Here is a 6,438-nt window from a genome sequence, read left to right on the forward strand (position 1 = left end):
AAAAGGACCAGCAGAATTCTTTTTAGAAAGAAACTTTGCTAATTAGTGAAATTAAGAATTAGATTTTGTCTACTGCTGAATGTTGAATGTGTCAAAAACAATTTAAATATATTTAACCGCCATATCAAATTGCTTAAATTAAGTGAAATCATGCACTTGTCAAAAATAGTTCAAAGAAAAAATCTTTGCTGCAAAGATACTGAGGAGGAGTCAACTAGTTGAATTTAATGAAAACAGAAAAAGAACAAACTGCTGTCCTGAACAGTCAGTGTATGTGGTAACCATATTTCCTCTTCATTGAGTGACGGTCCTACAGTGCTTGCTAGATCCTAGGAATCTATTTTCAGTCTGTACTGTGTGCTGATTTGTGGTGCCAAAGCCACTAAAAGAAAACATTTTCTCCATATCTTCAAACATGTCATCAAACAGTCCACCTCTGAAAGAAAACTCCTGGAAATGATGCCTTTGTCTACTGGAACCATCCTGGTGTGTCTGGAAGTGATTTTCAAAATGCTTCTTGGACTGAGTGCTTTGGTTTTGACCAAAAAAATAAACAAACAAACAAAACTAAAGTCTTTAAATAAGTCATCAAAATTGAAGTTAAATGATTGCTCAAAAGGGCTTCCACTACCTCTCTGTCCTTTACAGTGTGTCCAACTGTATCATACTCTTTTTGCCTACTAGCATCTGAGAGTGTTTTATATGCTAAAAAAGATAAAAATGCTTTAGTATCTAAAATATTCAAAATTACATATATTCAAACCTCTTCACATAAGTGAATTCAAGTCCATTGGGAAGGATTTCACATCATAAATAAAAGCAAAATGCTACATACATAAGGATATTAAAATGTAAGTTATAAGTTGGGGACTTTGTCTTGTTGCCTGCTGTATTATCAACAGTTAGCTCAATGTCACCTGTAGTTAAATACCCAACACATATTTTGTTAAATACATGTTAGCATTGCTCTATATATTGCTATGTATGTGGGCAACAATTAGAATTCTTCAATCTTTGTATCATTTGTATAAAATCATTACTTCTCTTGAAAAAAAAATCATCAAATGTAAACAAATTTCAGATGTTTTATTTCCTTACTAGTTAAATATTTAATTCCAGCTCCTTACTCAGTTACCCACACCCATCAATTACCGAATGCTCTAGACAAGCAGTTTGCTTTAGAACTCATTTCAAGTGAAAATCTGTTGCATACTTTTCCTTCACAGACAAATGCAGCTGTGAAATGCAGTTCAAATGAATAAAAAGCAACAAGGTATTTGAGCATATTTTAATCATTTTATATTTAATCTACATACTTAGTGTAATGTTGTGTTTCATATATTATTTGACAAGGATCTGGGGTATATAAAATTCCTTTCACATACAAAAAGCAATTTTTAAAATAATAGAACAAAATAACACACTTTCAACATTTTTAGATCTGTATGTCAATAAAACTATTAACTATCATTCATTCACTCAGGCATCAAAGTTATGTTATATTAAAAAAACGTCCAGAGAATCTTATTGTATATAAGTACCACGTGCTCTCCATCTCCACAAAACCTTCAAATACAGACACTTCTTAGCTATCATTCTTATTGCTACCTAATGCCTATGAGACCTCCGAGTCATTTACTTACCTTCTGCAATCTCTCTGAATTTTGCTTCAGCATCAGGACACTTTTGTTAGGGTGGAACTTCATGGCCATTTTGTGAAGGGCCGTCTTGATTTGGCGCTCTGATGCTGACTCTGGCACACCTAAGATATTATAGTAGCTTTTCTGAGGCCAGAATTAGCTCTGTTATCACCAAAATACAGATTGCAAAGATGAAAACTGACTGGGGAGTAGCCATCTCTAATATCCTAAAAAAGAAAAGAAAAAATTGGTTTCCCATGGAGCTTAATAATTTTCCTTTAAAAAAAAAAGAATCTTCAGAATACATAGTAAAATAATGTAGTATTAAAAAATTAAGCTTAGTATCTTGTACCCATTCCTGTTGCTTCAGTTATATAGGCTTTGTAACTCTGAAATCCACCTAATGTGAGCAATCTGAATTTAGCCAAGTTGAGCAAACTCTCACTAACTTGTCACTAACACTCTGGCCATACGTGAAGAACGCATGGCATTTTGATATCTAATTTATCAAATTTTATCAGTGAATATTGAAGATGCATCATATGCAAAAATTGTTGATAAAAAGGTAAAAGACCTAAACATTTTAAAGGGTTTCAATCTTCAAGAAGTCACTTTCTGAGGGGGTAATAATATATTTAATTATCAAGGTAAATAACCCAAATGTCTAAATGAGTAATCTTTACTCCCCTCGCCCCAACGAGCAACAATCCAGGCTTCACTCTAGCAGGGAAACTAAGCACCGCAAGCAGAGAATCTAAACAGCGTAATACGGATACTGACAATACCCTGCAACACGTTTCCTCCAAATGTTTAACAAAGATGCAGGGTTAAGCAAGTTCTGTTCAAACGTTGTAATGAATAAAATTTAAGATTTCTGCTAAGGCTGTCAGAAAAAAAATTTGAAAGTGGAGTATTTTAGGATAAGGTTTTTTGGTTTGTTTTTATTTTCAAACTTCTCAGAGGTTAAAATACTGCCCTTACCTTGAAGCCACTCAAGGCGTTTTACCCTGCATTTCACGGTCCTATATCTACCCAATGACTTACGAGTCAAAGCGAAGCGGCTGTTTTTTGAACGAAGATTGTGCCACCAGAGCCCTTCCCTAATAACCTATGACGACATAACAAGGCTGACGAAAAGGCACTCTGGTTCGTGGAAGCTGCCTGACTGCCTCTCCTGTGGACTCTTCGGAGCTCGATTAGCAGGTGGATTCCTTTTCGCCAGTTACTCATAGTCACGGGGACCGAGTACAACTCCGGGTGTAAAGAACACGAATGGAGCTTGGCCGGCGGCCGGCCGAATGGGCGGGACTAACACCCACACACAGGGGCACCTTGCTGGTTTGGGACGCGGTGTTCCGCCTTTTGTGGCGGGGAACCCAAGGAGCCTTACACCGGATGTCTCCCCCTGGGACAGATCGGCCAGCCAAGTGGCCCGGGCCTCGCTCGCATGGGGTCGCCACATTCACCCCAAGGGGACCGACACCCGCCCAGTCCGTCCAGGCGGGGGCTGCCCCGATGCCCTAGAAAGCTGGCCAGCGGCGCAGAGCCCTAACACAAAACGCACTATTCTGTGCTTCGGCCATCTCCTTTCTCTGCCTCCTGTCAAGAACACGCAAGCTAAAGCCCTGGGCAGTCCCAAGGCCCAATTTCCTCACAAAAAAACAGGCCAGGGCCCCGGGGACGCTCCGATCCCCCCTTCCCCCGCGACCCCGGCCTCGTCCCTCAGCCGCACCTTCCGATGGCTGCTGCTCTTCCACAGAGCGGAGGCGCAGGCGAAGCTGAGGACCAGCTCCGCTCGCCTTCGGGGCCCAGCCCCTCACCGCGGCCCCCCGGGGCCGGCACACTCCCCATGCCGCGGGCACCCGGGCCTCGCGCTCCCTCAGCAGGCGCGGCAGCGTCCTCTCTACCCGCTCCTCGCCGCGGGCAGCCGTTGCCGGCCCCACCACCCTGGAGAGGACCTGCACGAAACGCTTCCTCATTGGCTTCTGCCTACCCACCTGACCCGGGCGCGCTGCCGCACGTGGAAAACTGTTGTTGCCCATCAGGCTGTGCGACAAGGGGCGGTGCTGAACCCTCAGGGAAGTGAGTTGACCTTAGTGGCGACTTTCACCTGACAGGGTCTCCGCGCAGGCGCAGTGGCTCCGCTGGCCTGGCCTGCAGGGGCTCCCTCGCCTTAGTCTGGGAGTTCTGGGTCCTGCCCCCTGGGCCATCCGCCTGGCCTCCCGGGTTCTCGCTCAGCCGAGCGATGCCGCGCTACTGCGCTGCGGTTTGCTGCAAGAGTCGCCGGGGACGGAACGATAAAGACCAGAAGCGGAGTTTTTACCCGTTGGTTGTCCTGGGAGCAGTGGCGTCAGCTTCGCCTTGGGGCCAAGTCCTGTTCTTCGATGTTTAGTCTGTCAGGAAATCCCTGGCCTGCCTTCGCATCATATCCAGGGTCTGACCGCTTCTCACCCCCACCCCTGACAGTTCTCTCCTGGGTCAGGCCATCGTCCTCTATTGCCAGCTGCTGTTCTCTCCACTTCTAGCCTTGTTGATATGTCTTACTCTCATCCTAGCGAACAGAAGATCCCTTGAAAATAAAAACTGGGGGGCGGAGCCAAGATGGCGGATAGTGAGGACGTGTGCCTTAGTTTGGGAAAATAAACTTTCATAAAAGTGGAATTTAGCCTCAGGAAAAGACTCAAGAAAAAAACTGCAGAGGAAATGCTTCCGGATCTTGTGGATGAGACACAGAGGACTTACAGGGAACCCACCGCGTGGAAAACCAACCGAGACGAGCCGAGCGGCAGCGGCGGGAGAGGAGCCAGAGCCACAGAATCTCGCCAGCGCGGGAACCCAGGAGGGTAAGACAAAGACCTGAGAAGTCTGAGACATTGGGGGGAGGGGGAACAGAGGCCTCTCCCTTCACTCACCAAGCAAAACAAAGAGCACCGCGATTTTACATATGTAAAGCTCAGCCAAACTCAGTATCTTTAGTGAAACTGGAGAACACATTGAGGGCTGCATAAACCCTATGTATGGTCCCAGGGGTAGATCAAACGAATACTCACAGAGGCCAGATTTCAACTACCCTCAACTCCACTCCCAACTGAGTCAAAAAAAAAAAAAAAGAGAGAGAGAGAGAGAGCGAGCCAGCAAGGAGCAAGTAATCTGGGAGAGTTGCTCTTTACACAGCCTTAAACCTCAAGAAACAAGCATAGCTCTCTGGCCACACCCATCACAGCCCCTAAGGCTCCAACAAAGCAGACAGCTCACTTAGAGGCATAGTATAACAAGAGAAAAAAACAAAAACAAAAACACCACAAATTATCTCTAACATGCCAAGCAAGAAACATAGAAGCGGAGGTACCAAGAACAAGGAAGGCACTATGACGCCCCCAAGTGAACAAGACACGCCAATGCAAGATTATGAAGATGAAGAAATAGAGGAAATGCAAGAAGCAGATTTCAAAAAATTGATAAGAACATTAAGAAGTTCTCAAAAACAAATTCTTGAACTACAGAAATCCTTAATGGACAAGATAGAAAATCTCTCCCGTGAAAATGAAATATTAAGGAGGAATCAAAATGAAATGAAAAAACTAGTGGAACAGGAATTTGCGATAGTGACAAAAAACCACAATGAAATGAAGAACTCAATAGATCAAATGGCAAACACATTAGAGAGCCTTAAAAACAGAATGGGTGAAGCAGAAGAGAGAATATCGGAATTAGAAGACAGAGAACAGGAAAGGAAACAGTCAAATCAAAGAAAAGAAGAAGAAATCAGAAATCTAAAAAATACTGTCAGGAATCTACAGGATACTATTAAAAAACCCAACATTCGGGTTCTAGGAGTTCCTGAAGGCATGGAAAGGGAGAAAGGATTAGAAGGCCTTTTTAGTGAGATACTAGCAGAAAATTTCCCAAGTTTGGAGAAGGACAGAGACATCCTAGTACAGGAAGCTCAGAGAACCCCTAATAAACATGATCAAAAGAGATCCACACCACGACACGTCGTAATCAAACTCACCACAGTGAAACACAAAGAAAAGATCCTAAAATGTGCAAGAGAGAAATGCCAGATTACTCTCAGAGGATCTCCAATTAGACTTACAGCTGATTTCTCATCAGAAACCCTACAAGCCAGGAGAGAATGGCGAGATATAGCCCAGGTACTAAGAGAGAAAAACTGCCAGCCCAGAATATTATATCCTGCAAAGCTCTCATTTGTGAATGAAGGTGAAATAAAGACTTTTCATAGCAAACAGAAACTGAAAGAATTTGTTGCCACTCGTCCAGCCCTGCAAAAGATGCTTAAAGATGTGTTACATACAGAAACACAGAAACACGGTCACCAATATGAAAGAAGGTAAAGGAAGGAAACCTCACAGCAAAAGATCACAGGAATCTCAAACCAGATACTAGAAAATATCTTTGGCAAATGGCAGGGCAAAGTTACTCCTTCTCAATAGCCACATTGAATGTTAATGGCTTGAACTGTCCAGTTAAAAGACACCGATTGGCTGATTGGGTTAAGGAACAAAACCCATCCTTTTGCTGCTTACAAGAAACCCATCTATCCAAAATGATCCATACAAGCTGAGAGTGAAAGGCTGGAAAAAGATATACCACGCCAACAGAAATGAAAAGAGAGCGGGCGTAGCCATCTTAATATCGGACAACATAAACTTTACCACAAAAACTGTTAGGAGAGACAAAGAGGGGCACTATATAATGATTAAGGGATCCATTCAACAGGAAGATATAACGATTATCAACGTATATGCACCTAATTACAGGGCACCAGCTTATTTAA

General features: G+C 43.3%; 1 pseudogene; it reads right to left on the minus strand.

Annotated features, from left to right (window-relative positions):
* Positions 1-210: 210 nt before the first annotated feature.
* LOC133762740 (dnaJ homolog subfamily B member 9-like) lies at positions 211-1,857 on the minus strand (annotated as a pseudogene).
* Positions 1,858-6,438: the final 4,581 nt, after the last annotated feature.

This window comes from Lepus europaeus, chromosome 1, assembly GCF_033115175.1.
Source record: "Lepus europaeus isolate LE1 chromosome 1, mLepTim1.pri, whole genome shotgun sequence".
NCBI classification, from domain to species: Eukaryota; Metazoa; Chordata; class Mammalia; order Lagomorpha; family Leporidae; genus Lepus; species Lepus europaeus.